Below are 16,622 nucleotides of genomic sequence, written 5' to 3' on the forward strand. Positions count from 1 at the left end.
GAGATGCTTCTTACAGAGCCACTCCTTAGTTGCCCTGGCTGTGTGCTTCGGGTCGTTGTCATGCTGGAAGAACCAGCCACGATCTTCAGTGCCCTTACTGAGAGAAGGAGGTTGTTGGCTAAGATCTCCCAATACACGGCCCCATCCATCCTCCCCTCAATACGTTGCAGCCGTCCTGCTCCCTTTGCAGAAAAGCATCCCCAAAGAATGATGTTTCCACCTCCATGCTTCACGGTAGGGATGGTGTTCTTGGGGTTGTACTCACCCTTCTTCTTTCAAACACAGCGAGTGGATACTATATTTTTGTCTCATCAGACCACATGACCTTCTCCCATTCCTCTTCTTGATCATTTAGAAGGTCACTGGTAATCTTCAGACAGGCCAGGACATGCGCTGGCTTGAACAGGGGGACCTTGCATGCGCTGTAGGATTTTAATTTATGGTGGCGTAGTGTGTTACTAATGGTCTTCTTTGAAGCTGTGGGACCACAGCTCTCTTCATGTCATTAGCTACGCTTATGTCCAAAATTTCATGATCGGATTAAAATGCATTCGGATTAAAAAACAAAGAATTGTCAAATTGTACCGTTTATATGAACATAAGTAATCGGAAAAAAACGGCCGATCGGACCAAAAATGTGTCATGTAAACTTGTCAATTGGCAATTCAAATATGCTGTTAGCATCTAGCCAGAACGACTAGCCACTCAAGCCGGAAATACGTCAAATTGATGCGGGGTGCACATGCACACTCAGGTCATTTTACCTCATTCACAATAACTTGATTGAATTGTCAATCTGCAATAAACCACCCCTCTCAATCGGATTACAATTTAATTGTATTCTGCCAAATCCAATCAGAATAGTCTGACTGGGTCTCAAGATGGAGTAGACGTATTCGAGGAAGCTCCGACTCAACTTCACTTATTTCACCCCAAATAATCTTTAAGAACCCCTGCTTAATTGACTCATAGTATTAGTGACCGCTCTATAAGCAGGATGACGAAACCTAAAGTAATAAGAAAGACAAAAGCTCCGGGGACGACATTTCAGACGACCAGGCGAAGCTAGCATGCACTGAGGTGGCTAGCGCCAGCATTTCAAACCCATCAGCAACCAATGAGGATGTCCTGGCAGCTATTAACAAGCTTAGTGGTACGGTTGACATGAGACTTGTTGAGCTCAACAGTTCAATCTCCAGCCTCAGAGCAGCACTATCTGATACTTGCGACCGCGTGTCGTCAATTGAGGCCGCAACCGAATCACATGACAGACGGATTTCGGAGCTGGAGAAGAGATGTGATAGCTTGGCAGCTCAATGCTCTCAGCACCAAGCTAAGCTGGAAGACATAGAGGCGCGCTCACGTCAGCAGAATATTCGTAAAGTCTGCATGCCAGAGAAAGCGGAGAATGGTAAACCGATGGATTTTATCATCAAATTGCTACCGAAGCTGCTGGGAGAAGACAACTTCAGTCGACCACTAGAGGTGGATCGGGCGCACCGGAGCCTAGCACAGGCTAAGGAGGGAAAGACGAGGGCCATTATCGTCAAGCTGCACTATTTTCAAGAGAAGGAGCGGGTGTTGCGGTTGGCGAGAGAAAAAGGCCCTCTGCAATATGACGGGCACCCGGTGTTCATCTTCCCCGACCTCACCTCGACAGTGATGAAGAAGCGCCAGGCGTTCCAAACTATCAGGGAGAAATGCAGATCTAACGGGATTCGGTATGGTTTTCGGTACCCTGCAAAGTTTGTGGTCACTGTGAACAATACCGCTATGTTTGACACTCCAGGTGATGCGGATAAATTCCTGAGCCGTGAGAGTGCGAACTGGCAGTCTGAGACTGAATAAAGCAGATGGCTCAATGCCGTTATCATTATATTTGAATGTGTGTAATGTTAGGACTAAATATTGGTTTATTTCCGGGTGGAAAAATAATTAGCTATTTTGAAGCTGTTCATTGTGTTGAGTTTTGCGGTTTCGGCTGGGGAGAAAGCCGATATTTGTTTTCTTCAGGAAACTCACATTAAGAAAACAGCTGCTAAGGTTCTTAGCTCCTCATGGGCTTCTCATATATATCAGTCAAATTTCAGCACAAAAACGAGGGGGGTAGCAATACTGATAAGAAAAAATATACCGTTTACCCACAATCAGATAATTTCAGATCATAGGGGAAGATATGTGATTGTAAGCGGGCAGCTAAATTCAACACCAGTGACATTAATCAATGTATATGGGCCCAATTTTGATGATCCCATCTTTTTTCAGAACCTTTTTAATGCAGTGCCAGATTTGATTAGCTCTAACATAATCATTGGAGGGGACTTAAATCTAACCTTAGACCCAGTTTTGGATAGACAACGCCCTCAATCTGGTGTATCCAGGAGTGGAGAGACTCTTAAAAATGTATTAAACTCTCATAATTTGGTTGACATCTGGAGACTGCTATACCCCACCGGGAGAGATTATTCATACTTTTCTGCAGTTCATAAATCCTATTCTAGGATTCATTACTTTTTGTTAGATTCTAGATTGCTGGCATCAGTATCAGACTGTAAATACTGTAATATTCACATATCAGATCATGCGCCTGTGAGTTTGAATCTTAAACTAGATTATAAGAAGAGCAGGTGCAATTGGCGACTGAATAACGCTCTGCTGAAGGATAAAGAATTTTGCTCTTATATCTCAAACGAAATCAAGTTATACTTGAGCTCTAATGACACAAGGGATGTGGATGACTCAATGCTTTGGGAAGCTATGAAAGCGGTCATAAGGGGATGTATAGTGTCGTACGAGGCGGCGAAAAACAAAGAGTCCAAGTTGAGGTTGAATGAAATAGACAATCTGCTGACTAGCCTAGACAACTCATATAAACTACAACAGAGTCCAGATACTCTTAAGAAAATAACAGCTCTGCGATATGAATATAATTCTATTATGTCAAGAAATGTTTCTAGATTGCTGGTACAAGTTAAACAAAGATGGTTTGAGCTGGGCGACAAACCGCATAAATTACTAGCTCGACAGCTTAAACAGCTGCAGGCATCGAGAGCAATACATCGTATTAAGCTTGAAGATGGCACTTTTCTCACAGATCCAGATAAAATTAACGACTGCTTTGCAGACTTCTATGCCAAAGTTTATCAATCGCAGCGAAAATTAGATATTGAAAAGATGGACAGATTCTTTGATAACCTAATCCTGCCGAGACTACCGTCAGACTCAGCAGAAGTGCTAGAAGCTTGTATAACTCTGCAGGAGATTGAATCAGTCATCTCTGCTCTTCCCAATAATAAAGCGCCAGGTCCCAAAGGTTTCGGCGCTGAGTTTTTCAAAGCTTTCAGCCCCAAACTATCACCTTTACTTCTGCGTATGTTTAACCACTCTAAGCTAGTAGATAAACTTCCTCCTACTTTATACAAAGCCAATATCTCGCTTATTCCTAAGCCTGGTCGTGACCTGGGGGTTGTTTCTTCCTATCGTCCAATTTCCTTATTACCTTTAGAAACCAAAATTCTTGGGAAAATCCTAGCTAACAGACTCCGAGAATACATAAGTTTAATCATCCATCCAGATCAGACTGGCTTTTTGCCAGGTAGACACATGTTTTTCAATTTACGGCATCTTTTCAATATACTATACTCAAGCCATACAGACGAGGCCGTGGTTATTTCACTAGACGCACAGCGTGCATTTGACCAAGTTGAATGGCCATATATGATGTATGCTCTTAATACATTTGGTTTTGGGCCTCTATTTATAAAATGGATTGAAATAATTTACTCATACCCAACTGCTTCTGTTATCACTAACCAAAATATCTCCTGTCCCTTTGGTATTCACCGGGGGACGCGTCAGGGTTGCCCGCTTTCTCCGTTTCTCTTCGCAATTGTTATTGAACCTCTGGCCGCGTGTATTAGGCAAAACCCCCAGATATTGCCTATCGAGATATTTAGTCATAAACATCACATTTCGCTTTATGCCGATGACATACTTTTATATGTCTCTGACCCACAAGTGTCACTGTCTCCCCTTTTGAAGATGATCAAAACCTTTGGCAGCATCTCTGGTTTCTCCATTAATTGGGATAAAAGTGAAGCAATGCCCCTCACATCAGGAGACGATCTGACATTTTTGCAGTGTACGCCATTTAAGATAACCCATAACACCTTCACATATTTAGGTGTGACTATAACGAGGAGACCAGAGAAACTTCTACAATTGAATTGGCAGAATAAAATCTTACAACTTAAGCAGAATATTGATGTTTGGAAGACTCTCCCCCTATCTATGGCTGGTAGGATTAACGCTATTAAAATGGTGGTATTGCCACGGTTTCTTCATTTATTCCACTCTGTTCCATGTTTCATAGGTATGTCATACTTCAAACAGTTAGACTCCATTATTGTCCCTTTTATTTGGGGCTATAAAAATGTCAGAATCTCCAAAAAACACTTATGTAAACCAAAAACAAAAGGTGGATTCTCCTTGCCAGATTTCAAATTATATTACTGGGCAGCTCACTTATCCGCTATAGCATGGTGGAAGAAGGGCCCGCACTCATCCAACAATGCTTGTCCAGCCTGGTTATCCTTAGAACGACTGCATTGTCACAATGCAGTCGTTCTAAGGATTGCCCTCCTTAACAGTCCTACTAAAATTAGGAAAACACTTTATAATAATAATTTTGTTATTGGCAATACTATAAGAATCTGGAAGCAGATACAGAATTATATAAAAACTCCGAAAGTCTACTTTGATGCCCCCATTTGTGAAAACCATTCCTTTGTTCCGGGTCTCAGCGACGCCGTTTTCCAGATGTGGGGAATGAAAGGTATCCGTGCGATAGGGGATCTATATATTGATGGTATTTTTGCATCTTTTGCTCAGCTGTGCTCGGTATATGATGTTCCTCGGTCAAGTTTCTTTCGTTTTCTACAGATCAGGGACTATGTTAGTAAAAACATATCAAATTTTGGAAATCTTACCAAACACAAAACCCTAGAGATGATAAACAAATTCGATCCGATTAGTCGGGGGGCGGTGTCATACTTTTATAAGACTCTCAACAATATATTGGTGGACACGACTAACATCAGGAGGGCATGGGAGGATGAGTTGGGGCAGCAGATATCTGATGAAACATGGGAAGAAGGTTTGAAAAATATACATGACTGTTCGGTTAATGCCAGACACAATCTTATACAATTCAAAATAATGCATAGACTTCACTATTCGAGAGAAAACTTAAGCACTTTCTATCTGGACATGTCACCAATATGTACTCGTTGTAAGGCTGCTAAGGGCAACTTGTTTCACTCCTTTTGGTCATGTGTGCAGCTTCACACATTCTGGAAGAAAATGTTTAATTTCCTTTCCACAACTTTTGGGAAACAGTGGGACCCGGATCCACTTGTTGCCATTTTCGGAACACCTAAGGTTTTGGCCTCAGCCAATAAATACAAGAAAGTTGCCCTTTTGTTTGGTATGGTGATCGCTAAAAGGTTGATTTTGAAAGTTTGGAAGAAGGACTTTGTTCCCACATTCGATCTGTGGCTGGGAGAACTGGCAAACACTTTACATCTGGAAAGATTGAGATATTGCAATGAGGACAGAGTAAACTTGTTTGAGAAAATATGGAAGACTGTACTAAAATCCCTCCAGTGATGTGATTGTAAATGATCAAAGACCTAATGCCTGGTATTGTGTGTGCCCTTGTTTCTTTGTGTGCTTTTGGAATGTTTTGTTTCAAACTGTGGTGAATTTATCTCATATTACTTTGACTGTGTAGCTTTTGTTATACGATGTGCGGTTTTTGTATAGGTGGGTAGGTAAGGGAGTTGAATGATGTTGTGGAAGTCTATTATAGTACTATAGTAATATTATTGATGCCCCACGAAGTGAGATCTTTCATGGAGCCCCAGACCGAGGGACATTCACCGTCATCTTCAATCTTCATCTCAAATTCAAGATGGCGCCGACAATGGCAGCCTCGGAGCTTCGCTCTCTCTTTGTTATTGTATTTTGTGTGTTTTAGAAGGCCCAGCAGAGACTGTACTTCCTGAGGCAACTCAAGAAGTTCAACCTTCCACAGGAGCTGTTGGTCATCTTCTACACTGCCATCATTCAGTCTGTCCTGTCTTCATCCATCTCAGTGTGGTTTGGCTCATCCACAAAACAGGACAGGTCCAGACTGCAACGAATAATCAGGTCTGCAGAGAGAATAATCAGAGCTGACCTTCCCTCCATCCAGGACTTATACAGGTCTAGGGTCAAGAAAAGAGCTGCCAAAATCTCTGCAGACCTCACACACCGTGCACATAAACTGTTTAGAGTTTTACCTTCAGGCCGCCGCTACAGAGCACTGTTCACTAAAACCAGCCGCCACAAAGACAGTTTCTTCCCCCAGGCTGTTTCTCTGATGAACATTCAATAGAATACAGAACAACAGCATACAGATGTTGCAAATGCACCTTTTCTATTAGATATGTGTACATTGTACATTGTAAATTGTAAATTTGTATATTCTGTAATGCAGAATATCGCATTGTACATTGTATATTGTACATTGTAAATCGTAAATTTGTATATTCTGTAATGCAAAAACAGAACAAAAGAGCAAAGTGTACCGGAGTCAAATTCCTTGTTTGTATGCACGAACTTGGCAATAAAGCTGATTCTGATTCTGATTCTGATCTTGAACTTCTTCCATTTTCTTATAATTGTGCCAACAGTTGTTTCCTTCTCACTAAGCTGCTTGGCTATTTTCCTGTAGCCCATCCCAGCCTTGTGCAGGTCTACTATTTTATCCCTGATGTCTGTACACAGCTCTCTGGTCTTGGCCATTGAGGAGAGGTTGGAGTTTGTTTGATTAAGTGTGTGGACAGGTGTCTTTTATAATGATAACGAGTTCAAACGGGTGCAGTTAATACAGGCATGAGTGGAGAACAGGAGGGACTCTTAAAGAAGAACCAACAGGCCCGTGAGGGCCATAATTCTTACTGGTTGTTAGGTTAACAAATACCTTCTGTCATAGTCAGCAATCAGGAGATACTAGAGTGGACAACAATTACAGAGGCAAAGTTAGGCTGTTGTTGGGACCCCAGCCATGGGTACAACATGATGGGCCAGTATGAGATTTTCTGGAACTTTCAAAATAAATTGCATTAACCTACTTCCAGCACAGCCAGAAATGGAATAACAGCGTACTTCCCGTGACCACACTGTCCGAATAAAACTCTGCTTTTGCAACAAGCTGACCTCTTCCACCCAGGTCCCCAGAGGAACTGGACGGAGAGACACAGTGCGCTGAAGTCTCTTTGTGGGCAAACAGACATAACTCTTCAAACTGGATCCAAGAGTGTCTTACGATTATATGCGATCATATGCACTAAGTTAAGTACTGATGAATTACTGTTTGTGTATCCGGTATTCATTCATGAACGGGGGTAACTAAGGTACAAGCGTTGCTTGACTTTTCTCTCTGAGGTCTACTGAAGCAAACTGTGTTCCAGTGAGTTCCCAGCAGAGACCCTGTCTCTACGACGCCGAGTGGAGCAGTTTTTCCCGGTATGAAGGAACGGGGACCGCATCACCGTGGTTACAGCAGTAACGTGCAGTTTGGGCGGCCGACAGAGCGTTGACTTATTGTGGTTAATAAATTCTTGTATTTTAAGAAATTGTGTGAATTCATTCCATATTTGTGCAGAGCGTTATGATTTGGGGTTGTTTGGTTTCTGGTTTTTTTTATATATGCTTCTCACAGTTTTTGAATCATGTTTCTGTATGTTTTCCTGGTCATGCTTTAGTTTTTGTATTCATGTTTTGCTAAGTTGTGTTCTTGGATTGGGCTTCTGGTTATGCTTTGGTTTCATGTTTTTCTAGTTAGATTTCTATTTGTTTGTATCCTTGAAGTTCTGTTTGCCCCTGTCACGTTGTGTTCTGTCAGTTAATTATCATTATTCGCTTCACCTGCTCCAAGCTAATCTGTCTCCTTGCTCCACCTGGTTCACACTCCATATTTACACACCTGTTCTGTTTATTCCTCGCGGAATCATTGTCAAATCATGCTCACATCTTGCTTTTTGGATCATGCAATGCCTGTCTCGCCTGCCTGTTTCTGTTTTGTTCCTTCCTCATCTGTGAGTGAGTTTTTGTTTTTATTTCATTAAATCTTTTTCCACTTACCATCATGCTGCCTGCTAGTCTGCATTCTGGGGTCCTTTGCTACACAAACCCTAACACAGAGTTTTGCTGTAAAATAATGTCAGAACTTGGCTCATCCCTTTCAATTTTGTCCAAATACCATCGCCTTATTGGGCTGGTATTCACAGGACAACCCTTAACAGACTGAAATATTATTTAATAAAATATTAAAGTATTAATATTAAATCATATATTCATATTCATAATTACAACACTGTGGTGCAGTGAAATATCTCTATTCTTTTCCAGCAGTTGGTGTGTGGAGTTGGAGTTTGGACAGGCAAGAAGATATCAGGTAGGTTTATAGAAGATGGGATAAGGACCTTCTTCAATTTGCAGGTTCCAGGAAGTAGATGGAGGCTCTCGGTTGGGCAAGCACATTTAAGTGCTCTTAGCTGAACACAATCTTGGATAAGGGCCACGGGCTGGAAAAAAACAGATCAGGTTCAGCAGGGAGTAATCCACTCTGGGAGAAAGAAGCACAAAAACTCAGGTAAGTGATGAGTTCAGGATGCACAGAATAACAGAACTAGGTTTCAACTGTGAGGTCGCGCCTGTCTGTCACACCCTGCAGAAAGAGGTGAGAGAGAGAAAACTGCACATCACAAACCTGTGCTCAGCTCTGTGACATGACACGTGTGTCATGCAATGAAATGCTAATTAATTACTTAAAAATAAAACAATGTGATTTTCTGGATTTTTGTTTTAGATTCCATCACTCACAGTTGAAGAGTACCAATCAAAAAGATTAATGACTTCTACATGCTTTGCAAGTGGGAAAACCTGCAAAATCGGCAGTGTATCAAATACTTGTTCTCCCCACTTTATATGAAACTTGAAATCTAATTGCTTTTCAAAGAAAGAAAAATTCTGTAAGGAATTGAGAATTAACATTCAGAGGATCATTACCTGACAAATTTTATCAGAAGTTCTATATGTGTTTGTTTGTCTGAAATTTAAAGGGGGGAAGCCTGAGAGATTCCAGCTAGAAATAGTCTGGATCACCTCCAGACACAGCCTGGGCTCTGGAACCCAGCTCCTCAAGAGACTCTGGAGAGGCCAGTGGTGAGAGGCGCCTCGCTGGGATGGGTTTGGTTGTCGCCCCTCAGCTCAGTTGTCTCATGTTGGGGTTTATCCTAGTGAACGAGAGAGTCGTATCCCTGTGCCTTCAGGTTGGGCAGAAGTCTCTGAGCGCAGTTTCAGCCTACCGGCCATGCCTCAGCACAGAGTACCGGCCTTCTTGGTGTCCCTGGCAGGGGTGCTGGGCAGTGCCCCTCTTGGAGATTCTGTTATTCTGCAGGGGGACTTCAACCCCCACGTGGATAATGACAGTGACACCTGGAGGGGTGTGATTGGGAGGAATGGCCTTCTCGATTTGAACCTAAGTGGTGTTTCGTTGTAATTCTACACCATTCAGAATTCGCCATAACAACACCATGTTCAGGGAAAAGGTTGTTCCTCGGTGCACTTAGCACCAGGACACCCTAAGCTGGAGGTCAAAGATTGAATTTGTAGTTGTCTTCTGACCTTCGACCGGGTGTCTTTTAACCTTCGACCGGGTGTCTTTGACACTATGGTGAAGGGAAGGGCTGATCTGTCTACCGTCACCACCTGCTGAGGGTCACATCCAGTGGCAAGGCTTCAGGGGTGGATCAGAACCACCCTGAGTACCTCAGGTCTCTGGATGTAGTGGGGCTGTCGGGGCTGATGCGCTTTATCAATATCGCATGGTGGTCAAGGACAGTGCCCCTGGACTGTCATACTGTGGTGGTGGGTCCCTTTGATAAGAAGGGAGACCGGAGGGTGTGTTCCAATTACAGGCGTATCACACTTTTCAGCCTCCCTTGGAAGGCCTATACCACGATGTTGGGAAGGAGAGTCTGGCAGATTGTTGAATCTCAGCTTCAGGAGGAGTAGTGTCATTTTTGTCCCAGCTATGGAACACTGGACCAGCTCTAAACCCTTTGTAGGCTGCTCGAGGGTTCATGGGAGTTTGCCCAACCAGTTCACCTGTGCTTTGTGAACCTGGAGAAGGCATTCAGCTACGTCCCTTGTGGTGCCCCGTGGGGTGTGTTCCAGGAGTACAGAGTCTGGGGCCCTTTATTAGGCTCCATTAAATTTTTCTACCAGCAGAGCAGGAGTCTGATGTTAAGCCAGACCTGTTCCTGGTGCATGTTGGACTCCAGCAGGGCTGCCTTTTGTCACCAGTTCATTGCTTTCATAAATTTTATGGACAGGATCTCTAGGAGCAGCCAAGAGCTGGAGGGGGTCCAGTTTGGGGACCAGTGGACTTTTTCCTTGCTTTTTGTGAATGACGTGGTTCTGTTGGCTCCCTCCAGCCAAGACCTATGGCATGCACTAAGGTGGCTTGCAGCCGAGCGCAAGGACAGCGATGAGAATCAGCTCCTCCAAGTCCAAGGCCATGGTTTTCAACTGAAAAAGGGTGGCTTTCCCTCTCCAAGTCGGAGGGGAGTTCCTGCCTCAAGTGGAGGAGTTTAAGTATCTTGGGGTCTAGTCCAAGTTAAGGGGAGAATAGAGCAAGAGATTGACAGACGGATCGGTGCGGCTGCCGCAGTAATGAGGATGCTGTGCCAGTCCGTTTTAGTGAAGAGAGAGCTGAGCCGAAAGGCATATGCAGCATATGTTGAAAAGCTTTTTACACAGTGTGGCATGCTCTCATGTGTGTTTTTCCTGATATTCATGTCAACTTGAACAACTTAAATGATAAGATAAACGTAATATTGTTTATAATATACTGTAGGATATATTTGCATGTAACCCAGGCTTCATGTACCCACTTCCTTTAAATATGAATTATTTGTTTGTTGTCATTTAGATGCTTTTTGTGATTATTTTATGACCTTTATTTGTGAGAGTTTCCTGACCGGAAAGGGGGCATAGAGGGAAAGGGAAAAAATGTATTAAACGGGCCAGGCATGGAGTTACATACGACAGCTGCAATGTAGACTGACAGCCCATTTTGGCCCATTCTCCCTGATAGAGCTGAAGTAACTGAGTCAGGTTTGTTAACCGCCTTGCTAGCACACACCTTTTAAGTTCTGCCCACAAATTTTCTATATGACTAAGATCTGGCTTTGTGATGGTCACTCCAAAACATTAACTTTGTCGTCCTTACTTTGTAGCCAATTTGGTGTTATGCTAAGAGCCATCAGCCAATTAGAAGACCCATTTGTGTCCAGTCCTTAATGTCCTGGCTGATGTCTTAAGATGTTGCCACATAATGTTCTTTCCTTATGTTGTCATTTGTTTTGAGAAGGGCACCAGTCCCTCCTGCAATATAACACCCCCAGAAGATTATGCTGCTGCCACAGTTCTTCACAGTTTCTCCAGAAATTAAGATCTTTGTCCCTTTTTGCATTTGCAAACTGTAATCTGTCTTTTTACACTGCTTTTGATGAAATAGCTTTTTCCTTGCTGAACTTGAAGAGGTCCACAGGTCTGGCTCATTTCTTTAGATATTATGATGTCACACAATGAAGCATTGTTTAAGGTGTTGTCTTAAAATTAATCCAAAGGCCAATTAACTCAATTGTTAACTAACCAGAAGATTAAGTCATAACATTATCACCTGTGTTTTCCCAAGATAATGAAATAAATGGTAATCTTAGTGTATGTAAACATACAACAAACTGTAGATGCCAAAGTTGTGTTTTCTGTTTTATTGTTGTAAATAATTTTATTTTCAGGTTTCAATTAGTTTTTTCTGTTCTTTTGTATGTTACTTCACCCGATTAAGTAAAATTACAATCTGTAACAGAGTAAGACTAACTGACTTTATGATTTTTTTTCTGAGCACTTTTAGGCATCTTGCCTATTTATTTGCCAGCTTATGTTAACATATTTTATGTTCAAAGCCACAAATTTATTGTTTCACCTGAACCCTAGCTAATGCATTCAAGAATTTTTCCAATGATTAGTCAAAAAAAATCACTACTCTGCATCTTCTCCCTTGTGACTCTGTTCAGCACAGCTCAATATCTGTTATCCCGTGAAAGGAACATGGTTTGCAAATTGAATGAACAATAAAATAATGAAGTGGAACACACAATAGAAGGCATATCAGGAGTGCAATAACATACAAGAACACAAATATGATCAGATAAAAAAAAATCCTCATCTGTTTTATGGCACACCTGTCAAGGTTTGTGTTGCGGAGGACCCCGGAATGCAGACGGACAGGAAGCATAGGTGGTTAGTGAAATAATTTAATAAACAAAACTTACTTCAGAAGGTGGTGGCTAAACAGACATGAGCAGGCTGGCAAGAGAGGCTTGGTATGAGCAAATGACAAGACATGAACAGAGATTGAATGATCCAAAATATTTCCGTGCGGAATGAACAGAACAGATGTGTATATATGGAGCAAGAACCAGACGAAACGAGGAAACCGATTTGCTTTGTGCAGGTGAACTGAATAAAGTTAATTAACAACAGACAAGAGAGAACACAACATGACTGGAGCAAAACAGAAATTCAAGGATACAAACTTATAGAAACATAACTAGAAAAACATGAAACTAAAGCATAACCAGATCCAAAAACCTAAATTAATAGATAAGCTTAGGGGTAAGCTCAGGGTTAGGTCATAGGGTCAGAGTTGAAAATGAAATGAAAATCAATGGAAGTCAATGAGAGTGAGAGTCAATACAAGGTCCTCACAAAATATAAAACAAGAGTGTGTGTGTGTGTATGTGTGTGTGTGTGTGTGTGTGTGCGTGTGTGTCTTTTTGGCCCCATGCCTTATTTAGCTGCAACAAAAAATAATAAGTTACAAGATGGTGGATCTAGTGTGGACCACATGCAAGGCTGGACTGGTTCAAAAAATTGGCTCAAGGATTTTTGGTCCAGCTTATTCACCATGATTGGTCAGACATGATCTATGCAGATGATCCTTATAAATATGTGTGCATACATTGGTACTAAAATGTTAGGAAGCACTAAGTTATTCCCTACTTTGTAGTGGTGTAGTGCAGGAAACTGTTTAGTTGTTATATTTAAGACACTCAGGCCAGAAATTCTGAAGTGAGTGTGTCCTCTGCAGCAGCCATCTTCTACTGCAGGTAAGGAAGTCTGCTTCAAATGCAGCTTTTTTATAGGATGTAAGCTGGCAAGACTAGGAGTTTAATTGGTTGACAATGTGTCATGATTTTCTGGTGTTTGAATTCTGGTTTTGTGTCCATGTTTTGATTATTTTCGTATGAGATTTTTCAGCATTTTCTCTTGGTTCATGTTGTATCACATTTATTTCTTTAGTTATGTTCTTTGTACTTCTTAAGTCATTTTTGTTAAATCTAGTTTTATGTTCATACTGTTGGGGCTTGGGAGTTCGGGGTTTCCTTCCCTTGTTTAACCACCAGATGTCGCCACGGAGCTGGAGGAGTGGATCCAGTGTCAGGTGTTTCAGATCTGCTGCTGATTGTGCCTACCTGAACCTGCCGCCAGTCCTTCGTTGCCTGAGTGTTGTACCAACGTGTTGCTTCTACCTGTGAGGTGTGGGTGGATGAAAAGCTACCCCGGACCGGAAACCAAAAGATCTACAAGACCTACAGTACAGCCCTCTGGTTATCCAAAACCTGCCTGGCGGTTTGGCTCCCAATCATTGCAACCCTGTGGTAGGCAGTAAGGCTGTCAACCTTTGGATGAAACACAATCTGCCCTGTTACTGGACCTCTCCCAGACCCCTGCTCCCAAGGCCCCGATTTAGAAGATCCCTCCCTTCTCCAAACATCCCAGGCAACAAGTAAGCAAGCTGATACTTATTGAGACTATTCTCTACCAGACTCAGAATTAACCAACCTGCGCTCTTCTTCCAGAAGTTACCAAGAAGCTAGGAGAACCCGCTGGCGAAACTTGACCAATGCTTCCTGTGCACCTCTGAACGCGGCCAGATAAATAAAACCTGATAAACTGTTTCCTGTCTCCTGAGTGTGGTTTGCATGTGGTTCAAACAATTATCTAAGGATATGACACATACAGGTCCTTCTCAAAAAATTAGCATATTGTGATAAAGTTCATTATTTTCCATAATGTCATGATGAAAATTTAACATTCATATATTTTAGATTCATTGCACACTAACTGAAATATTTCAGGTCTTTTATTGTCTTAATACGGATGATTTTGGCATACAGCTCATGAAAACCCAAAATTCCTATCTCACAAAATTAGCATATCATTAAAAGGGTCTCTAAACGAGCTATGAACCTAATCATCTGAATCAACGAGTTAACTCTAAACACCTGCAAAAGATTCCTGAGGCCTTTAAAACTCCCAGCCTGGTTCATCACTCAAAACCCCAATCATGGGTAAGACTGCCGACCTGACTGCTGTCCAGAAGGCCACTATTGACACCCTCAAGCAAGAGGGTAAGACACAGAAAGAAATTTCTGAACGAATAGGCTGTTCCCAGAGTGCTGTATCAAGGCACCTCAGTGGGAAGTCTGTGGGAAGGAAAAAGTGTGGCAGAAAACGCTGCACAACGAGAAGAGGTGACCGGACCCTGAGGAAGATTGTGGAGAAGGGCTGATTCCAGACCTTGGGGGACCTGCGGAAGCAGTGGATTGAGTCTGGAGTAGAAACATCCAGAGCCACCGTGCACAGGCGTGTGCAGGAAACAGGCTACAGGTGCCGCATTCCCCAGGTCAAGCCAGTTTTGAACCAGAAACAGCGGCAGAAGCGCCTGACCTGGGCTACAGAGAAGCAGCACTGGACTGTTGCTCAGTGGTCCAAAGTACTTTTTTCGGATGAAAGCAAATTCTGCATGTCATTCGGAAATCAAGGTGCCAGAGTCTGGAGGAAGACTGGGGAGAAGGAAATGCCAAAATGCCAGAAGTCCAGTGTCAAGTACCCACAGTCAGTGATGGTCTGGGGTGCCGTGTCAGCTGCTGGTGTTGGTCCACTGTGTTTTATCAAGGGCAGGGTCAATGCAGCTAGCTATCAGGAAATTTTGGAGCACTTCATGCTTCCATCTGCTGAAAAGCTTTATGGAGATGAAGATTTCATTTTTCAGCACGACCTGGCACCTGCTCACAGTGCCAAAACCACTGGTAAATGGTTTACTGACCATGGTATCACTGTGCTCAATTGGCCTGCCAACTCTCCTGACTTGAACCCCATAGAGAATCTGTGGGATATTGTGAAGAGAACGTTGAGAGACTCAAGACCCAACACTCTGGATGAGCTAAAGGCCGCTATCGAAGCATCCTGGGTCTCCATAAGACCTCAGCTGTGCCACAGGCTGATTGTCTCCATGCCACGCCGCATTGAAGCAGTCATTTCTGCAAAAGGATTCCCGACCAAGTATTGAGTGCATAACTGTACATGATTATTTGAAGGTTGACATTTTTTGTATTAAAAACACTTTTCTTTTATTGGTCGGATGAAATATGCTAATTTTGTGAGATAGGAATTTTGGGTTTTCATGAGCTGTATGCCAAAATCATCTGTATTAAGACACTAAAAGACCTGAAATATTTCAGTTAGTGTGCAATGAATCTAAAATATATGAATGTTAAATTTTCATCATTACATTATAGAAAATAATGAACTTTATCACAATATGCTAATTTTTTGAGAAGGACCTGTACAGTGTTTTCATGTCTCTGCTGCCCACTCTAATTGGCTTCATTCAGTCCACCTGCATTTTCCAGTCAGTTTTCCTGTTTTCACCGGTTTGTTGTACTATTTACTCTTCAGTTCTGTTACTCCTCGCTGGTGAATAGTGTTTTGTTCATGCCACCCCCATCCATGTCAATGCCAGCTTCTACCATTCCATGTCTGGCAGTAAGATTTATCTTTTTGTTTTAAACATCTGTTTGCCGTTCTGCTTTTGCCTGCCTGTCTGCATTGAGGTCCAGCCCAAGAACTTTTTATGACAAATGTGTTGAAATTCAAAACATTTTACACAAGTGTGAATTAATTTCACATTGTATATGTTGATGCAAGACATGTTTGCTTTATATTTCATTACTAATAAATAATTGATCATGTTGTGATTATTTGTGAAAGGTAATCTTTTTCTTTTCCCTCTATGGGAGGACGATGTGATGGGTCTATTTGAATTGAGGAGGCAGGGTCCTTACATATATACAGGTGGACTGGATGTGGCAGAGTGATGGATGGGTTGTCATTTTGGAAGCTGCAGCTTTGTGAAACAACTAGAAGAAAATAAACAGTTATTTTGTTGTTCAGTCAAGTCAGATCTTTGTGTCCTCTTTTCCATATTATAACTCTCCGTGTAGTAAGATGGTTAACGGTTTCAGAAAAAAGGTAAGAGTTGTATAACTCTTTGTGCATACTCTTTATGAAATAAAAAACCTGCCATTTGTTAAAACTTGATTATAAATAGTAAATTTTTTATAAATACATACAGGGATGTTCGCTGTCAAAGATATGGA

At 42.1% G+C, this 16,622-nt stretch overlaps 1 long non-coding RNA gene across 1 annotated transcript; it reads left to right on the plus strand.

The window, feature by feature from the left end:
* Positions 1 to 13,624: 13,624 nt before the first annotated feature.
* On the plus strand, positions 13,625 to 16,337 carry LOC124859639. The gene is made up of 3 exons (XR_007036162.1): positions 13,625 to 13,966; positions 14,040 to 14,202; positions 15,815 to 16,337. It is a non-coding gene; the product is annotated as an uncharacterized LOC124859639 (long non-coding RNA).
* The last annotated feature ends 285 nt before the right edge of the window (positions 16,338 to 16,622 follow it).

This window comes from Girardinichthys multiradiatus, chromosome 22 (genome assembly GCF_021462225.1).
Source record: "Girardinichthys multiradiatus isolate DD_20200921_A chromosome 22, DD_fGirMul_XY1, whole genome shotgun sequence".
NCBI classification, from domain to species: domain Eukaryota; kingdom Metazoa; phylum Chordata; class Actinopteri; order Cyprinodontiformes; family Goodeidae; genus Girardinichthys; species Girardinichthys multiradiatus.